The sequence below is a fragment of the Pholcus phalangioides genome, unplaced genomic scaffold, assembly GCF_987345545.1.
Source record: "Pholcus phalangioides strain wild (caught in Gottingen) unplaced genomic scaffold, Ppha-v1.0 ptg000012l_1, whole genome shotgun sequence".
In the NCBI taxonomy this organism is placed as follows: domain Eukaryota; kingdom Metazoa; phylum Arthropoda; class Arachnida; order Araneae; family Pholcidae; genus Pholcus; species Pholcus phalangioides.
Genome location: NW_028301605.1, coordinates 24,547,216 through 24,565,747, shown reverse-complemented (window position 1 = coordinate 24,565,747; position 18,532 = coordinate 24,547,216). Strand labels below are relative to the sequence as shown.

Genomic DNA, 18,532 nt, shown 5'->3' with positions numbered 1-18,532 from the left:
AAAATTTCTGGAGAAGGGGGCGTTGGAACAAAAAAAGGTTGGAAAACTATGGTCTAAATACACAATGCGTACAAATTACATATATACAGCGCCTCGACTGTGACGGGAAACGAAGAAACAAAGCCCCTCGATGGGGGACTCCCTGCAGCAGCAATATTGCAATATTTTGCTGCGGTAAAAAAAAGTCGCCGTTTCTGTTGTACATCTGTATCAGGAAAGTTTTCTGACAAGGACGAACCGGGTATCGAACTCGCGAAACCTCTAAACATCCTTTGGTACTTTAGGCGCATATCTTATCGACCTGGGCTACCGCGCCCTTCACAAATAATACTACTTCACCAACTCTGGCCATATATCGCTATATTGCTATTTACTGCCATTAATTAGATGGGTTAGAAATGAAGGCGCTGTCTATCAGTGGTCACCTCGAGTTCGTTGGGACAAATATCTTACCTACATCCTCCCTCGCATTCGAACCCGGGACCCTGACAGCAACCTTCATGGTAGTATATCATCATCTTACCTACCACACGCCACTCGGGCGATCCACAAATAGTACTAGTCCCAAAAAGCACACTCAGTTCCGACACAACTCCCTTGCACCTGAAAAATGGGGTTAAACAATATCAAATGGTCCTACATTGGCGATGACAAGAATTGTGGCCTAGAAGCAGATGGTTTGTATTTGAGTAAAAGCCGGTTTAAACGAGTTAAGGAATTAAGCAGTTAACTAAATTTCAAGTTGTGAAGTACTTTACACTGGTTTAGCTGATAAGTGACTTAGTGATTAAAAGTAGATAAGTGGAATAGAATCCGGTCCATTTTTTTCGCTTAAGTAGGCATTGTGCTCATGCATCAGTGAGCGTTTCCTCGTATTATCCAATGAGCTATCACTACTTGATTACAAACGTCGGGACAGATTTTAGAGCACTTGACGAGGTTAAAATTCGGTCAATTGCTAAATTACGTGACTACTCGAGTTAACGGCCTTTATATTCATGTTATTTGCAGATGAGGTGGGGGCAACATTTTCTCTGAAAATTTTTGCTACCGGAGGGAGTCCCCCATCCCTCGAAGGGTTCGGGCACTGATCTTTCGGCGATATATTATGTAAAAATTGAAAAATGACGAACCATACAGTTCGCAGTCGGCAATAAATTGTTGGTCCCGGTCTAATTTCCCCTCGTTTTTGCGACAACAATGGTAAAATAAAGGTGCTGTCATCTATACAAGATAAGGATTCTCTTTGTAATATTAGATAAAATGCTGTCATCTACCTCAAAAATCATAATTCAGAGCCTGGTAAAATCATGCGGATATTCTCACGACTATCATTTTATTGTTGCGTCACTGCTGATCACCTGTTAGCTAGAAATTCAATCAAATGCTCAGGGAAATTCCAGCTGATCCTGTGCATGGATGAGACGGTGATAAATCCACCAATAACGACAGACCAATGTTCATTTTTAATTTTCCATGAAAACTGATTCCCCAAAAAATGAAATTGTAATATTACGAGACCCTCATCCGAAGAAATGAAGAGGTTTTCCATTCGGAGGACTCGGTTAATCATTCGAACAATTGAGAGTCCTCCCACAGAGATTTACTCGAGTAAATATCTCATCTATTCGTTCCCCCTCCCCCTTGAATTTAATTTTTAAATATCGAGGAATGGAATACTTAACGTGGAAAAATCTGAATCTGGAGATAAATAATTACACGACGGCGAGGGAAGGAGAGAGATGGAGGAAAATGATTAATGATATTCTTACTCGAGTGAACTCACTGATTGAAACCACTCTGGTAGCGAGCGAATGATCTCACAGGTGGTTGATCCATCCATTTCTTTTGGATAGACTGCAATTCCAAAAACAATGGCCTCTTTTTCCTCGAAATGTTATTAGAAATCCATCGTCTTTATATTTCTCGTCTCCAGAATTCTCCAGTCTTTTCGCTCCCCTTCCAGATTTTATCCGGCTGATGAGTTATTGATGTTCGCGAATGTTTTTCGAGTGCATAATAACGAGAGAGAGAAAGAGAGAGCTAACCGCATTAAATTGGGCGTATTCCATGGGTTGTGTATTTGGATTTTGAGGTTTTGTACTCCCAAAGTAGGGCGGTCGAGAGAAATTTGGTGGTGACAACTAATGTTTTGTTGGGGGGGAGGGGAGGACATCGAATGGCGGTGCAATCACTGGCGTACCCAAACAACAAAGACTATACCTTAACGACGAAAGAGATTCTTCGCATCTGACCAGTCAGTAGAGTCATTTCTCCTGAATTTTGTGGTAAACTGGTTACGCGCGCGACTATCATCTCTGTAGCTGAACCAGATGCTTACATAGGAGGGTTTCTAACTCTGGACGGAAGAGTAGCGTGTTGGTAAGATGCTCGTCTACCACGGTGAAGATTGCCGTCAGGTTCTCGGTTCGAACCAGGGTATATATCAGGACAAGATATTTTCCCCAACGAGCTTGAGATCAATAGATGGCACCTTCATTCCCAACTCGTTATGGACGTTAATTTGCGATGTGGTCGGAGCTTATATGTGGTAGGGGTTTCACAAAACTTCTTGCGGAACCCTTGATGATAATGAGGCTGTTTTACGGAACTCAAGTAAATGTTCACATATTTGTCCAAAAAAGGTGTCCCTATACTGCTGTCTAAGCAGCATCATAGCCTAAAGAGTCTCATAGCCCCAGGGCGAACTAAAAATGGTTTAGGCACCACTTCTTAATTTACATATTTATTCCCATAATTGTGCCAGATTTTAACGTGAAAGCCCTTATGCAAATGAGGTTGCCATGTCCGGGTGAGACACATGCGTTAATATGGCCTTGGGTGTCTCCTAAAACACAAGCAAAGAGGTAGAGAGAGATTCTGCTGTTCAAGAATCCCACTATATATATATAGTAGATACAAAATTCTCCCCCCCAAAAAAAAAACAATGTTTTTACAATTTGTAATTTCCTGATGAAACAAAATGATTCACGAATTTCCAACTAGAAGCTGGAGCTTCTGGTTGGAATTTGATGTGAAATGAAAAATGTAATGTTACTGTTTCTCAAGTTGAGTCATCCAAGAGTGGCCAAATTTTTTTTTAAAGACATTATCTCGGTAAAATTCAAAATAAAGAACAGCTTTGCGAGTTATTACTAACAAGAAAGTTTTCTTCTTTAAAAGCTCTCTGGTTTCCAAAACCTTTCAAGGGTTCCGTTGCGTTTGCGGAACCCCCCAAAATCTGTCACGGAACCCCAGGGTTCCGCGGAACATAAGTTCGAAACCCATAGGTCTAGTGCTCTCCCCCGGATTCCGAATGGACGATGGCTCGATTTCTTGCGGAAGCAGTTGAATTTTTTTTCTGAATTCATTTTCGCATCAGTTCGTTGTCTAAATCTGTAGGCACAAATTCATTATAAATTTCTCAGAAAAGGGTTAATATGACATGTTAGGCCATGTCCACACTCATATGTAAATTCGTGCAAGAAATCACGTGTTGCGCGATTTTGTATATGAGTGTAGACGTGGTCTGCAACTTAGACTTGCGACTTTCATCTATGAAAAGTCGCAGAACACTTGTCCATGAGTGTCGACATGACCAAACTCCCAAACAATGCACAACCGGAAGTCAGTGAGCTAATAAAATACCAATTGCAAAGCAATTCAAAAATTTCACGTAATTCACAAAAAATAAATAAATAAAATAAAATTTCAATACTTTTAGAAATTTCCAATTTACCACACTCTTTATATTTTTGATGAAACTCGCAATCTCCGGATATCCTGTTTATTGAGGTAGAAATGAACACACACACACACACACACACACACACACACACACACACACACACAAAAGGAAATACGCTAATCCAGGAACAATTGAGCCATCCGGACATGAAAACAGGAAATGAACTCGAATGATAAAAAAAAATGCAATTTCTTTTCAATTTCTGCGTGTTTTTCTCTGTTGTAAGTCGAACTCATTAAATGGCCGAAGAAGCAGTTCATTTGTTTCCAGAATATCAAATAGGGCAAAAAAAGATCACACACACACATAAAAAATATATATTCTCGTATTCAATTTCTGTTTCGAAACAAAAAAACGGTATCGATTGTTTTCTAATTCTTTTGTTTGATGTTATCTGCGGAATAACAATCTCGAAACGCAACAAAGAAAATCTCTTTGAGGGAACGAAAATACGCAAAAAAAAAGGAAAACCGCGCAGTTTCGGTTTCTTAATGAGAAAATTTCCATTCAAAATTAAAATTTTAGTTATTAAGGAACTTCAAACAGAAATGTTTGTTTTCGTTCTTTCGTATTGATGAGATTTGAAATTTGCTATTTGGTTTCTGTGACAGATTCAAAAGTATATACAGGATCGGTCTCTATGCGTGATACGCGCTCGGGAAGTGCTGCTATCTGCCTGAGATATTAGAAATTAAAGTGGAGAAGCCGGAATTTAGGGTTAGGTAAGTATTGTATTGCTGGCCCGCCTGGTCTTCGCAGAAATACATACTGGTTCGCATTCGCTCCTTAAATTTGGAAGAACCACAGGAAAATAACTTCTGCCGTTTTGTTGTGCTGCCTCATCGAATCCGCGAAGTTCTCGCGATGCTTAGGCCATCACGATGCCCACGATGTCCTCACAGCGGTGGTTGACTGAAATATACTATAGTAGTAGCACATTGCTCTCGATCGCTTACTGGCGACTCAGTGCTGACGCACATTGAAGTTCTCACAATGAGGTATGGATTGTGCATTTTCCAGTTCTCCATTAATTCGCTCTAAGGAAAAGTGGAGTATCGCCCTCCATCTTTGGCCAAAACAAAACTGGTTTTCCGTTCGAAATTACGTTTAATTTAGCGGGAGTGGGGGAGGGGTAACCCATGATCAAGGAGCACCTTTGGCCCGTTTTGTTAAAATTTCAAAGCTAAATGTCTATGGTTTTAGGCGCCTGGTAAAATCATTAAAAAAAAGAGCAGAATAAGGAGCAGCAATTGACTGCTACTACTAACTACTATACCACACTAGAGCTCCTTGAAATACCTGCCCCCTTGGAGAGGAGAGTTCTTTGATGTAGCAAGGCTTCATAGACGTACCAAGAATTGGAGTAAGTTTGGTGTTAACCCGCCCCCCCCTCTCTCCTTAAGCCACGATTATGGTGCATTTTTGCAGTAGAAAACGAACTTTTTACTCTCTGCAAAAAGTTCAGGAAGTAAATAAATCTGCCTCCTCCCCTCCCTCCTTTTGATAAAATCCTGCGTACGCTACTGATAGGCTTGACGATGAAAATCATAATATTTGATATTGTATAATTTGGCTAATATTCTACTTAAAAACATGAAACTGTTTTTCGTTGCTGTTCATATTATTAGCAGGAGGAAAAAATAACTGCAAGTTTTAAGATGGGGTGGGGCTTGTATAAAAATCCCCCGCAATTTTGCTTTTTATACCTATACAGTTGCTTTAAAAATGAATGGCACGTTTAAAAACAACCCGTCATTCGTATAATTTTACTACTTGAAAGCGCGTCTCAAAATCACATCAGTTCAAAAAATAACACTCCTTTGACACAGGGTTCCTTTTTAAAAATCATTATAGGATTTTTCTATGCTCCCTGTATGATCTTCTCTATCCCTACGCTGTGCTTAATTTTGACAAATCGGCAAAACTCTCTAAGCCAGGGTTGCACAACTTTTTTAGTCTGTTCACCAGACATGCGGTATTTCTGCTGCTCGCGGGCCAAAAATTTGTACATATGGAGCGTGGACTCCCAAACTTTTTGTTCTATCGCCCCTTTTTTAGGAATTTTTTATTCCCATCGCTCCCTAACTCAAGTCGACCCATAGGATCCTATAGTAAACCCTTAGCTTCTATTTCCCCTTGCACCATTCCATCGCGTCTTGGGGGCCAGGGACGGCTCGAGCTTACCTGCCGTCCGGGTGAGAAGTCTCATATGCCGCCCCTAAAGACGACCCTGGTGGGGCTTCAGTCAAGGGGACCTCTACATAAGCCTGTTTGTGTTTTTTTTCTTCTTTTTTTTCAGAGGAAAGGGGCACAACATTGTTTATGCAAGACGCTTTCGAAGCAGATTTTTTTGCTTTTTAATCCCCGCTGTATCTCCGCCCATGCTCCCAACTCCAACCAACAAATAGAATTCTATGTTACACCTCTAGCTTGTACCGCCCTCTTGAAACATTTCATCACCCCCCCCCCCCCCCCCCAGTGGACGATATTGCCCACCCTTGGAAACTGCGATATAGAGTGTCAATATGACTCGTATTTTACTGGACATTCCCGTGGTTTTGATAATCCCAAAATTTTCATGGAGAAATCCCGCGTTTTTTCTCTTTATTTTCAACGAGACTTGCTAGAATTTTTTAAATCAAGAATTAAGATTATTTTCAGGACTTATTTTCATATTATAATAATTATGACTATTATGATTAATTAAGGTTTTATAAATACATTTATCTACATTCATCTCACAAATTTGTAACACAAATACGTTTTTTAGATGAATTAAATTTCTACTCATTGCGACTTGCCCTCTATTCCCTGCCATTAGCGACCTTTTAGCAGTTGAAATCACAGGTGGCAACTTGGCTTTGACAATTATTTTGGTTACAATTGGAAAAATTACTTGGCTTTGACAATTGCTTTGGTTACAATTGGAAAAATTACTTGGCTTTGACAATTGCTTTGGTTACAATTGGAAAAATTACTTGCCTTTGACAATTTGTTTTTTGCTGTAATTGATAACTCCACCTGTGATTCTGACAACTAATATATTGGCCTGTATATTATTGGCCTGTATATTATTGGCCTGTATATTATTGGCTTGTATATTATTGGCCTGTAATTGGCAACTTTATTTGTTTCGACAATTTTTCTGGATTTATTTGACAACTCTAACTGCTTTTGGCCATTTTTCTTTTGGTTGTAATTGACAATTGCTTTGGCGGTTGTTGGCAACTTACTTAGTTTTGCCAATTTTCATAGATAATTGTTGATAGCCCGTATTGATCCCGATTTCCCATATTTTCATGAGCGAATAATAGTCACCCTAGGCCTTCTATCGTGTTTTGTGTATTGATACTTTTTTAACAGAATACCTTTGACTTTGTTAAGCTTTGGAGTGTCGCATTTGGCTCGCGGGCCGAGGCTGTGCACTCCTACTCTAAGCCAACCACCCATACGATAAAGGGAACCCATCGCTATCACGATCCAAAACACTAGCACGACTGCACGGTTTTGATTCGAAAATGCAGTTACAGACATCTTCCTCCTCAAAACGAATGCTAGAGATTTCATGTATTGTATACACATACTCAAACGCAGTACATGTTCCTCGGAAACGGCTATGGAATTGAATATACGTCGAAAAGAAACAAAAGTTTGCTTGTTTTACCCTTGGAGAGAGAAATAGATTCAATTTCATTCAGAAATCCCGAGAATTCCGATTCCGCGTTGTTTGTCTAAAAACAGAACAAATAACAAATGCACATGCAAAGGATCGAAATGCAGGAACACCAGTTACTGATAAAATAAGCGTTAAGTTCTCGCATCCATAGGGATGAAGTTAGTGATCCAAGCTCACATCTGAAGATAGAATACGTATAAAATTGTCAATATTGATATTTTAAATATTTATTGGAATCCCTAAAATCCACTTGAACTCCGTTTTCTTATTTCCTTTTTTCCTGAAAACACGAAAATTTGTTTGTTATTCGATGAAAATATAACTTTTCCATTAAAAGACTCTTGTTACTAAATTTCTGTAAATATTTCTTCATTTAATATTTACCCGTTCAAGATCACGGACATAATATCGCGTCCAATTGCCAGCGGAATAAATTCAAACAAGTTCTCTGTGTTTTCTTTCCTCTCTGTTCACATCGCGAACCTGAAGTTGCTTTTTCTTTCACCCCAGCTTTCTATACTCCTGTTGATGATTTCCCCCCACACGTATAATTTAACAACAGATTCAGAGAACTGGCTCAATGAAGAGATATTAGTGCTTCAGGGAAGGAAAATTTATCTCTGCCCTCACGAGGGCACAATTCAGAGCTGAATTTTCCTTCCCTGACACACCGATATTATATAAGAGCGAAAGTGAACACGCAGGGTGAGAGTGAAAAGAGAACCTATAAAAAAAAACTCTCTTCTGTACCTTATCTATTATACTTTTTCCTTTATGTATTTTTCCCCCTTTTCCCCTTCCTCTTTCTAACGTGTGGTTGGGTTAGGACGAGGTTACCAGATTTATCGCTTATTCGTCAAATAGAAATAAGGTTTTATTTCCAAAGGTTTTATATCCAAAGGTTTTACCAAAACCTTATGCGTGAAGTAGTTGATGACTTATTGCTACAAAAAAAAATTCCGTAAAAATATTACTTTATTTATTACTAATTGTGTGAATTTTCCCTAAAATATAATGTAAATAGCATTTCTCCAACGTGAAACCGATAATTAAGTTACGAAATAAGAATTTCCTGTGAATCGTGACAAAAGTTGGCGATAAACTTATAGATTTTGGCGACACCTTTTTTCTTCATGTCACGCGACAAACCTCTAGATTTCGGGAATGTATTGTTTTGTCCATTTCTCGCTGTGGATTACGCGAACTTTCTACACGTTGCGTTGTTGGCGGTGAACTTGTAGATTTTGGCGACATATGTTTCCCTCCGTGTTGCGCTGTGAAGTTGGCGATAAACTTGTAGATTTTGGCGACATATTGTCTTCTCCATGTTTCATCCAGCATCCATCCTTCAGGCAAAAGTTGGACGAGACTTAAATGTTCATTTTCCCCAACTTTCCTCCATTTTTCGAATTCGAATATCTCTATGAATATTGCGCTTAGAAACGTGAATTTTTTTTTTCTCTCGTTGGGATCAAGAGAGACAGGGTAACAACTTTTTGAGCACAAAGTGTTCGTATTAAAAGTTAACATTTTTATTCTAATAATTAAACAACCCCGTCGAACATGAATGACATATCTGAGTACTACACGTTATTTGGATACTTTTTTTAATTGGAAGTACGCTTCTATTATAAACGGTTTGCCCGTAAAATGCCATACTCCCTGTTACTTATGAATCCTGTATATGCGCATACAAGATTATATATATATGTATGCCCGATCAAGATTTTTGCATTCCCCGTCCACATCGGACAATATATTTGTCCAGCCCTGATAAATAAGGGAAGTAATTTGAAACCGGCAAAAAATGCATAAATAAGAGGGATGCACACACCCCCAAAAAATACATAAGTAAAAGGAGAGAATTTGGTTACCTGCAAAAATACATTAGTAAGAGAAATAATTGGCAGACGGAAAATACAAAAACAGTATATAGACACAGTATATAACTTTATTTATTATATCTAAAATTGTCGTGGCGATATGAATCGGACGAAACCTTGCATGGACCGGCAGGAAAGGAAATTTCTACGGACGACCGCCAATTCGTGAGCATTTCGGTCATTTGATATCGCAGTTACATAATTTTAGAATCGTCTGTCTCTATATAAGTATTTATTTCTGTCAGCAGGTCTGTGAATTACACTTACTTATTTTTTTTGCCACAGAGAGTCCGCAAATTATTTTTCCAATTCATTTCTTTTTTGCTGGCCAACAAATTATTTATTCATTTATTTATTTTTTGCCGGTCCGCAAACTATTTCTTCATTCATTTATTTTTTGCGGCCAACAGATTATTTATCCCTTTATTTATTTTTTGCTGGTGCACTAATTATTTCTACATTTATTTATTATTGCCGTTCAGTAATATTTTTTGCCGGTATGCAAACTATTTCTACATTTATTCTTCAAAAATTCAATTCATTCCGTACATGAAAAGATTTACGGCGCATTATAAAACTTATAATAATTATAAACACAAGTAAAAGTATGAAACAACGTTTTACTTATTATAATATATTTTAATTAATTTATTATTATAAAATAATGATATATTTCTAAACTATTTCCCGATTTTTTTTGTCTCTGTCTGCTAATTAATTTTCTCATTGATTGATATTTTTGTCGGGTCTACAAATTATCTCTCTCATTTGTTTATTTACTGCCGGTACGCGAATTATTTCTCCCATTTATTTATTATTATTTGTTATTATTATCCATTATTTGTTATTATTATCCATTATTTGTTATTATTATCCATTATTTGTTATTATTATCCATTATTTGTTATTATTATCTATTTATTTGTTATTATTATCTATTTATTTATTATCTTTCTCTATTAGTTTTTTACCAGCACATAAACTATTTCTCTCATTTATTTATATTTTACCCGCACAATTATTTTCCCCATTTCTGGATGTATATTTTGTAATATACACACCAAAAACATCTGAATTACTTTCGAGACATGCCGCATATTCTTATGACCATAAACATGGAAAACATGATTGCCAAAATACAAAACATGTATTTTAGTAAAAGAGAAGCAAATTTCAATACAGCTTGTATGTGCAAGTATAGTATTATTTCTAACATCAAAGAACTCGTTCTAAGATGATTGATGATACTACACTAATAATAAAAGTTATAAGTACAGAACTATATTCTATCTCTATCGTTCGTATTGATCGCATGTAATTCGCGATGTAAATAGCGAGCATTTATGTACAATTGCTGTCAGACGGTATTTTGATAGATTATAGTTGCTCTTTTCAATACAGAACGTACCCCTGTCGGATCACAAGTAGTAAATAATGGGAATTATTGCCAGATGTATATCGTTTCTATCCGGTATATTTCTTATTTTTTATTATAGTGACTGTACAGCCGCGGGTAGAGAAGAATTACTCTTGAGTGGTCTTTTCAGAGGCCATCAAATATGCCTCAGAGGAAAGATATCGATTCCACTTGACTAGAGATGCGAGTCTGGAACGATACTTGTTGGGTGTACTTCTATTATTCAAAAGCACTCTTAAGTATTCGCGATTCGTGCGGAATTCGCTAGGGAACACTTGGAAATGTGAATTTGGCGTATAGTATAGTACAGCATATCTTCATTAGGGATTGTTTAAGTTTATTTGTGTTTGGGTTCGTGCCTGGAAAATTCACGGACATCATTTGGGGACCTAGTGATTCAGTGAGCAAATCAACCGTCGGATCTCATTGCATTGTGAGTGAGTGAATCACTCAAGCATTCGGTAACTCACATGCTCATTCACCCACTCATTCGGTTGCTCATTTGCTCACTGGGACACTCACACATTCAGTCACTCGTTCATTCCTTAGCTCTCTCACTAATTTTCTCAGTCGATCACTCACTTGCTCACTAGGGTTGTTCTTTCTTTCATTCGGTCACTCGCTCACACATTCGGCCATCCATTCAGTTCCTCGGTCACTCACTCACACACACACAATCCTGCTCAGTCAGTCACTCACTGATTAGGTTGATTACTCATTCGGTTATCAACTCAAGCACGCACTCACACTAATTCACTCAGTCACTTGATTGCTAAATCACTCGCTCATTCACTCACTTGTTAGGTCGGACACTCACTTACTCGGTCAGACACTCGCTTGCTTGATCGGGCACTCACACTCTTACGCGGTGACTTACCCATTCGACCACGCCCTCGATCACTCCCACAGTCATTCCTCACTCGTTCACTAACTTACTCATTCGATTGCGCTTAATTTTTTACTCGGCCACTCACTCATTTGGTTACTCAATTGGTCACTCGATCATTCGCTCATTATGTCGCACACTCACTCATTTAGCAAATAAATCGGTCGCTCATTCATTCGATCTTTCAGTCTGTCACTCGCACGCTCACCCACTTACTCAGGGCCGTATTTCACCGACATGGTTCAAACTAGTCACAATTTTTTGATAAGAGATCGACACGGATTGGTTAAATTCAGATTTTTAACCAATCTATGTTGATCTCTCATCAAAAAATTGCGACTGCAGTTTTAACCATGTGGGTGAATACGGCCCTAAATCACTCGATCACTCACTCACTGGTACCGAATTTTTATCGATATCCTAGCGATGAATTTCCTTTTCGGTGACGTGAGTGGCGGTGAATTTTCCGTACATCGTTCTAGTTTCGAGTATGTAAAGACAAATATTCGAATACATTTTGAACAGATTTATTTATACACTGAATTCGAGATAAATTGGGAATTTCGGAAACCTTTTATATATTTCGAAGCAAACATTTCTTATATTTTGTTCCCTCTCAAAGCAAAATTTCAACATTCAACGAGAGAGAATTTTGTATGCAAATTCTCCACTTCGCGAAATACGAGTATTCGAATGGTGAATTGCTATGTTCCAATAGTATGAATGGTTTCCAGCTGGTACAAGACATCAAAACTTCATCGGCTGAATACTTAATATCCACCAAGCGGACACTTTGTTATGATCACTTGACAATTTTAACCAGGGGATGCATAATCTTTTCAGTCCATGGGCTAGATATGCGGTATTTCTGCCGCTTGTGGCTCAGAATCCGAATGCCGCCAAATTTTCAGGATATCTTAATAAGATTTATGCAATAAAAAATATAGTTTTCAATTTTCGACCACTAGGTGAATAGGTGGTGCTTCTTTATTGAATTTTTCCTTTTTCCATGGTCCGTATGGTGTATGTAATGAGTTTCGATGGAATACGCCCACCAGAACGGGTTTTACATAGGTCTGAGTAGTTTCAGTATACTGACACTGTTCAGACCTATTCAGCGCCTGTCAGTATGCTGACACAACTTAAAACCTGTGATGCTCCTGTTCTGTATTCCATCCAGACTTGCTATATACGCTATATGAAAAATGGAAAAGAAAATTCAATAAAAAAAACCTCCACTTATTCACCTGGTGGTCAAAAATTTAACTTTTTTTTTGTTATTGCATAAATCTCTTTCCATGGACTTCATTAAAATTTAGATAAGCAGTTTTAGAGAAAAACTACTCAGAATAAGAGAAAACCTCAAAGTAACATAATCATCCTACATATAGGGTCGACTATAACATGTTATATCCCGTATTTTCCCGTAATTATGCTGTCCCAACCTTTTAAAAATGTTTTTTCCCGTATTTGTAACGAGACATAATTAAATTCCCATTCTATACTGAAATCAAGAAATAAGATGATTTTTCTGACTTATAGATCAAATTGTGATAATTACGACTCTATCATAACATTATAATCGTATAAATAGATTCATGACAGTCTATTTGTCAAACATATACGTTTTCTTGGTGAATTACATTTTTATCTATTGCGATTTGCAGTAGCCCTCCATTGCCAATTTTTCAGCAGTTCTAGCGAAACTTAGCAGCTTTACAAACTGTTACTAATTTTTTCGCTGTATTTGGCAAATGTGCTTGCTTTCTGCAATTTTTTTGGCTCTAATTGGCAACTTCACTTGCTTTTGACAATTTTTTGATGAAAATGAGCACTTTTGCACTTTTACTTGACTTTGCAATGTTTTTCCCGAAAATTTTGGATTTCTCGTTCAGATCCTGATTTCCCGCATTTTTATCGAGGAGATAAGGTGAGTTTAGGTATAGATGATACTGTCACTTTTCTACCGGAACCCTTTCGCGTACCAGGTAGAGCAACTTGGCATTCCGCATTTGACCTGCAGGCCGTACATTGTACTCCCTTGCAGTTAAACCTCTTTCCAGTGATGGATTAGTCATACAGTTTTCAGTTACAGGATATAAAATGTAATTTTAGTCTCAGACTCTGATTTGCATATGGACGAAAAATGAGAAAATAAAGAAATATGAGAAAATAAAGACAAATGAAAAAATAAAGACAAATGAAAAAATAATGAAAATGAAAAAATAAAGACAAATGAAAAAATAATGAAAATTGAAAAAAAATAGACAAATGAAAAAAAATTAAAAAATGAAGAATGAGAAAATTAAGAAAAATGTAAAAAAAGAAAAATGGAAAGAATCAGAAAACGAAAAAAAAGAGGAAAAAATTGAGAAAATAAAGAACAATGAAAAAAATTAAAAATTAAGAAAAGAAAAGAAGAAATAAAGATGAATGAGAAAATAAAGAAAAATGTGTAAATTATAAAATGAAGCAGAAAAATGCGGATATTAAGAATAAAATGAGGATAATGAGAACATGAAAAACGTGAAAAAGATATTAATTCATATTCAAGCATACCGTCTTCATTTCCATCTTCTTTCAATCATAATATAACAAACATTAACGCCAGCAATGCATTAAAACTGTTTTAGGAACATAATATATGCTTTATCTTTGCATAAAACGTGACATTCGGACGGATAACGTCATCAACATTAGTTAAAGATGACGTCAATGCAAGATCAAATTTATCAATTTAAATAACGCTGCAGCCGACGTTGATTTTTACACGAACGTTAGCTGCCGCTTTTATTAACTTATATAGCAATGAAATTGACGCATCCATCTATTTGAGTGAGAATATCGATTTCCGTGTGGAATGCACGAGAAGTGCATCAGCAGCAACACGTGTGCATGTACTCATGAAGAACTACTTCGATCAACAAATAGCTCATAAAACATTCATTCATTTCCGAGGTAGTTTCAAAGAAATTAAATGAAAGTTTCTCCGACTTATTTGAATTCTACAAATTTCAGTTGTAGACAGCGAAGTGTCTAGATTGGAAATGAATCAAAGAGAATTTTTCAGGAAAAACAAGGAGCGGAATTCGAGACGCATTCCTGAATAATTTAATTCTGTTCTGCTGCCAGTTTCATCTAATATAATCCTCTGATGATGTTAACTGCTGGTGTTAGAGAAACTTCGATTGGATGATCGCTCTCCGCTGTGGCTCTTTTAGAACAAAGAAAATCTTATTGAAGTTAACATTGAAGGATGAGATGGGAGGATTATGATAAGCATGAGGAAAGTTGAGAGTGATGGAGGAAAATTTTGAGGTTGATGAAAATAATGAGGAAATTAAGGTCAATGAAAAAAAAAAATTAAAATCAAAAAAGGGGGGGGGGGTGTTGGATTAAAAAGTAAAAAGCGATGGAAAAATGAGAAAATGAAAAAAAACAAAATATTGGAAAGTGAAAAAATTTTGAAAAAATAAGAAAATGAGAAACATTAGGAAAATTTTACAATGAAATTGTTAGAAGAAATAAGAAAATGAAGAATACTTAGAAAATGTAGAATAATGAGAAAATTAAAAATGATAAGAAAATGTAGATTAATGAGAGAAATGTAGATTAATGAGAGAAATGTAGATTAATGAGAGAAATGTAGATTAATGAGAGAAATGTAGATTATCAAGAAAAATGTAGATTAACGAGAAAAACCTAGTAACGAGAAAAATGAGGAAAATAAAGAATAATAAGAAAAATGGATGAAATAGAAAATGAAGGATGAGGATAAAAATGAGGATATAAAGAATAAAAAAAAAATACAATGAAAAATGAAGACTAATCCGAGAAAGCAGAAGATGAAGAACAATGGCAAAATGAGAAAGAAAATGAAGAATGAGAAAATGGAGGATAAAATTAGAGTAACAATACAGAACAGTTTCATGAATTTTTTTACTCGCATTTCAAACTCAAGTTTTCTGCGATGGTCTTCGCAGCCTCAATCATGAATAACAATGTATAAAATTTACAATTTAACAGAACCCATTTATATGAACAAATGATATATCGTTGTTTCGTTCATAACGTTTATAAAATTTCAATTTTACTTATCAATTGTTTAATGTTAAAAATTGAAGTTTGTCTTATGTGATGCAGTAAAAAATCAGCCTGAATTGGTTTTTGATGGTTTTTCAACTTCGGGTGCAAAAGCGAGTTGGTCTCACGTTTGAGAAAGTTTCTCCGCAGAAAGCTGACAGGCTTTCAACACGATACTACTTATATGAAAATTCAAGCATTTACCTATTTTCACTTCAAAATATGGATGGCAGATGGCATCACCAGCCAGAACACAACGCAAGCACAACTGACTGCATAAGTACGTTGGAGCCCACGCATTCACTTGCACGCACACAACACGTTCCGGTATGTACCGCTTCATTATACCAGGAAATACAGATTCACCAATTCAAAAAATTACCTTAATAGTTCAATAAATATATATGAAATTATTTTTTTGTCAAATATTTTGAGTTGAAATTAAAATTGCTAATGTAATTTACTCTTCAATTAATTTTTTAAAATAAAAAAAATTGCTAGGAATTCCAGAAATTCTTCAATATTTAAAGATCACACACGTATTATAATACAGTAGATAATATAATCTTAACTATTCTACTCGCAACTATCCGGTTTAGTCTTTTGGCGCCGTGGCGTCGCCAAACCATCGGAACTGACACCAAAGTTCGCCAAAGTATCTTATCAATTTAGCGATTTACAGAAAAATGCGTTAATTTTCACTTTTACAAAAGATAATGACAATTTACAGACAAAAAATGACATAATAAATGATAAATAAGAACTATTTCCATAATTTTCACAACAATATTTATATATTCTTGAATTTCCTTTTTCTGTAATAAATTTTTAAAACGTACAGTACATAACAAACATTTACATTATACATACATTTATGTATAAAGTACAGTACATTCATGCATGTATAAAGTGCTGTTCAAGAGGTCACAAAATACGAATAACTGGGGTTTTTGGTATTAAAATGTTGTTTTTGATGGTATGGTAGGAGTAGGAAGAGAGCACATACAGAACTCCGGCCTATCCGACTTTTCTGTTATCCGTCCCGCCCTTCCGCCACATTTGGCCGGATAGTCCGAATTCTGCTGTACTTACGCACGTTTCAAAAAAATATATATATTCAAATTATGAGCGAAAAATGCTAATTTACTTCAATTTCGAAAGAAAATTATTACATTTTATGCAAAAAATAATGGAGCCATTTCCCTCTAGATTTTATCTGTTTAAAAAATTCCTCCGGCTTCAAGTATGTGCTTGGGTTTTTAATATTCAACACATCTGTTCTGTTATAGAAGCTAAAAGCCTTCGTGACAGGCACCATTTTCTATAAGTTTCTAAAAAAGTAAAAATTGAAAGACATTTCTCTTAAATTACTCATTTGACGAAGAGAATATTTCCCTTGGAAGCTTGTCGCAAGATACATTTTTCCACCTAGAAAAAACATCATCTCATTTATTATATTCATCGTTTCATTACTAGTTTTTCCTCATTTGAAAATGCTATAGACATTGTCACGTTTTCCATTTCCCGGACGAGTTTTTTTGGGACAAAAAACAATTCTCATGGGATTTATCACAGGAAAGTTTATTAAAATTTATGACTTGCTTGAGAAGAATGGAAACCCATGTGGAGATTGACAACATACAAATAGCTAGACAACATACGGGATATCAGTTAACAAAGTCCACTTTATAATTTTGGTGCATTATGACAAAATGTATCCGGGGGATTAAAAAATTATGAATAGTGTGACCATACATCGCGCATTTCCCGGGACAATCACGGTTTGTTTTTTTTGTATTTCTCGACTTTTCCCGGCTTCTAAATGAAGCCTACTTGGATTTTTATTTTTTATTGAAATTGAAGATTGAAATTATATGTAACTTATAAATGAAATTGCAACTACAAGTAAGAATACTGATCTCACATGTTTGTCACTGTGAATGCTTTATTTCATGAAATTGAGTTCAATCTTTTGCAATTTGCTTTAGTGCTTCATTTCTCTCCATTTGCAATTTTTTTTGTGATTTCGGAAATATTATAGGTTACAGAATTTATGCAATTCTCTGGAAATAGACAACCAAAAAAAAAAGCCCCGGAAATAGTACCTGTGCTGCCATCTAATGGAGGATCAAACAGTTGCTCAACTACATCGATAAGTGGCAGCACAGCTAACAACGATTTTGTACGGTTTTTCTTTGTTTCTCCCATTATCTGGAAACAGAAAAAAATTAATTAGAAACTTATGTCAATTGTGAGGAAATTGAGTAAAAAACTGGAAATAATACACGGGCTGCCATCCAATGTCGCATCAGAGTTTATCAACCCCGCCAACAGATGACAGCACATACAACAAACATTCTTATAAGTTTTCTTTCGTTTCATTCGTTATTAGTACTTGTGCTGTCATCTAGTGACGGACCAAAAGTTTCTCAACCCGCCATCAGATGACAGCACAGCTAAAAATTAAAAATTTTACTCTAATTTTTAAACTGTGAATTTACGACCCCATATATATATATATATATATACTAATATTCATGAAGTGATCATAGTAGAGATTACCAACTAATGTTTCACTGACTTTAATTTATAACCAAATTAATAAATTTGTACCAATAATAATGATGACATAAAGAAGAAAAAATAATAACCAATCACTCTTAGTCATTCCAATCAAATATTCATATACATGAATAAAATTCAATAATATTTAAAAATAATTAGGATGGTTTAAATTTCATCTAGGTACTATAATTATAAGCCACATGAAATTAAGTCGATCTTCCGAAATTTGACTTTCTTCAGTTGAAACAAAATTAATTATTAATCCTAGAGTTTT

General features: G+C 35.9%; 1 protein-coding gene and 1 long non-coding RNA gene across 4 annotated transcripts in view; one reads left to right on the top strand and one right to left on the bottom strand.

Annotated features, from left to right (window-relative positions):
• Window positions 1–18,532, top strand: part of LOC149079894 (potassium/sodium hyperpolarization-activated cyclic nucleotide-gated channel 3-like) — a 400,253-nt gene that overhangs the window by 98,527 nt on the left and 283,194 nt on the right. The gene's annotated exons all lie outside the window — the stretch shown is intronic.
• The window catches only part of LOC149079895 (uncharacterized), a 226,263-nt gene continuing 225,373 nt past the window's right edge, over window positions 17,643–18,532 (bottom strand). For both annotated transcript variants that reach the window (XR_016193702.1, XR_016193703.1), the window contains one exon: window positions 17,643–17,904. This is a non-coding gene — a long non-coding RNA (uncharacterized LOC149079895). The remainder of the gene's footprint in view (window positions 17,905–18,532) is intronic.